This window comes from Lichenostomus cassidix, chromosome Z (genome assembly GCF_008360975.1).
Source record: "Lichenostomus cassidix isolate B80296 chromosome Z, HeHo_3.0, whole genome shotgun sequence".
Lineage (NCBI taxonomy): Eukaryota > Metazoa > Chordata > Aves > Passeriformes > Meliphagidae > Lichenostomus > Lichenostomus cassidix.
The window spans coordinates 16,295,018-16,297,703 of NC_139511.1; the positions used below are offsets into that span (position 1 = coordinate 16,295,018).

The 2,686-nt window shown below is 39.8% G+C and overlaps 1 long non-coding RNA gene across 1 annotated transcript; it reads left to right on the top strand.

Moving 5' to 3' along the window:
• Positions 1-237: 237 nt before the first annotated feature.
• On the top strand, positions 238-2,125 carry LOC146424436 (uncharacterized). The gene is made up of 4 exons (XR_014847079.1): positions 238-285; positions 1,419-1,484; positions 1,780-1,811; positions 1,901-2,125. It is a non-coding gene; the product is annotated as an uncharacterized LOC146424436 (long non-coding RNA).
• Positions 2,126-2,686: the final 561 nt, after the last annotated feature.

Genomic DNA, 2,686 nt, shown 5'->3' on the forward strand with positions numbered 1-2,686 from the left:
ACAGGAGAGCTGACATAGTAATTCCTCCAGGTTCAAAAAAAGGGAAGCCATTGAAAAGTTGAAAATATTGAGCTTTTCCCTTAGTTAGAGGAGCAATTCCTCTGTAGCAATCTCTCTGTCTTCCACAGCAAATCTGTCCTTCTAAATCTCTACCTCTTTTGCCCATTGTGACACTCCTTGGACCTGGATCCACTGACTGTCTATGACACTGTGGAAACTTCCTCATCTTTGTACAGAGAGACACAGGTGAAGATGGAGGAAAGCTCCTTAATAACAGCCACACTAGTAAATATGTTTGGACAGAACAGAAGGGAAGGTTTCTAAGGAAACAGAAAGAGGCTGAGGCCTTTTAACCTGTGCACAGAAGAAAGAGCTATGCAGGAGACTGGGACCAGCTTAGGGCAAAGCTTACTGGAAATTGTTTTGAGCAGCCCTTCAAGGAGCTAGGTGTAGTTTCAGAAACAGGTTGTGCCTGAATGGACCAACCTGCAAAACAAATCGAGTCACTGTCCCAGTTCCCAGCCCTCAGGACAGTGGATATGGAAAAGATGCTGGTTATATTTCCAACCCATTGTTAACCTTTACTTTGTATGGCTCCAAGGATGTTCAGTGTCATCTGAGGAGTCATCGACATACAAGTAAAAATACCAAATTATAACTAGAGTAATCTGTCTGCAGATATAATGGACTAGATGAAAAAAAAAAGCAATGACCACATGGTATTTGTTGTCAAACTCAACCAGAAATAGAGTGCCTAAGGAAATTTTATGAATTCAACAGAAACTCTGGCATAGGGAATAGCACACCTCTCAAGACTGTCACAATTATAATTGATCCAATATTAGGCAGGGGAATGAACAAATGATTCCTTTACCCAACCCTAGAGTTAAGGCACCAGCAACATAAATGTTTCTGTACCTATGTTCCTTTCTCCGCAGTGCTGCTTCAGCCCTGGTTCAGTGCCTTTACTGTAGACTTTGTTTTAACCATAGTTGAAGGCTGCTCTTACATGAGTTTCAGAGAACATGTGTAGCATAACTAGACTATGGTGTCCCAGAAACATGTGAGTTTTTCTAGCTTTACAGATGGGTAGTCGTTTGAATTACTTCATTATATAACATCATGTATTTTAACTAGCTTTCTTTCAGAAGAAACTTTGAATCTTGTTAATCTGACTTAATGTGTTTTTTACTCTTTATACATGCAGCTTTTAAATATCTGCCAGATTGGGTAACAACCTCTGCCAGCAAGTTTCTAATTTTCTGTCACTCCACCTTAGTTACAAAAGATTTCAGAAGCTTTCCCTTAAATAAAAACTTATATTCCCCTTGTATTTTGACATTTTTTTCTGAATGTAAATACAGTGCAGTGACAAAATTTCTGACCATGGAATCTCAATATTTAATTTTACTCTTCAGATTCTACAACTTTCTCACAAGGGGAAGAAGAGGTGCAGGCACTGATCTGTTCTCTGTGATGACAGGGTAAGAACCTGAGGGATTGTCCTGATGCTGCATTTAGGTTGGACAGTTTAGTTTGGATATCAGGAAAAGGTTCGTCACCCAGAGGGTGGCTGAGCACTGGAACAGGCTCTCCAGGGAGGTGCTTGCCACAGCACCAAGCCTGCCAGAGGTCCTCAAGAGTTTTGTGGTATGACTCTCGAGGCTGTCCTGTGCACGTTCAGGAGCTGGACTTTATGATCCCTGTGTGTCACCTCCAGCTCAGAATATTCTGTGATTCTATGATTCTATAATAATATAACTGTGATTTTCTTTCAAGCTGCTCTACATTCTTTGTCTGCGAGGGACAAGGTATTCAAATACGCAGATATTCAAAATGCAAGAGGATTGCATCACTGCTCCAGCAGCGTCTGATCATCTGATCTGCTCTGTCTCTGCAGACTCCTCTTTCCTTCTCTCTCTTAGGACACACAGTGGAAGAAGAGATGAAGTAAATGAAATTAACAAAATATATTCAACAAGATGAAAGATCCCAGGAAGACAGTATAAATTTCCAGTGCATAGGAGAAGACTCCCCCCTGCCTCCAAAATCCCTCTCATCTGCATTATTTAGAGCATGCCCTGAATAATGAAGACAATCCAAAAACACAGCATAAACACAAACATAGAAAGGCTTTGTCTCTAAATACAATTGTTGTGCTGCCAATACTAGACAGTACAGAAACTGGCAGTATAAATATTCAAACATGGTAGAAAGGGGTAAGGATAAAATACAATCTTCCACTCAGGTTTTTGTGTGGTTTTGTTTGGTTGGTTGGTTGGTCCATTGGTTTGTTTTGGTTGGTTGTTCGGTTGGGTTTGGGTTTTTTTTGTTGGTTGGTTGGTTTTTGTTTTGGGGTTTGGTTGTTTGGTTTGGTTTTTTTCTATTTTTGGGGGGGGGATTATTTTGGGGTTTGTGGGTTTTTTGGTTTTTTTTTTGGTTGGTTGGTTTTTGGTTGGTTTGGTTTTTTTGTTTATTTGTTTAATCTAACCCTGCAATTGTGTTTAACATAGTTTTTTAGGATAGTATAAAACATAAAGCTGAAATACATCATAAACTAAGTCATTGAGGATGTTCACTGTAAGTAAAGCAGATGCTCAGTGATTACTACTGTGGCTGTAGAGGGAAACAGCAACACAGAAAAATCTAGCTGCATCTTTTGGTTTCAGAGATAATCAAAGACAGC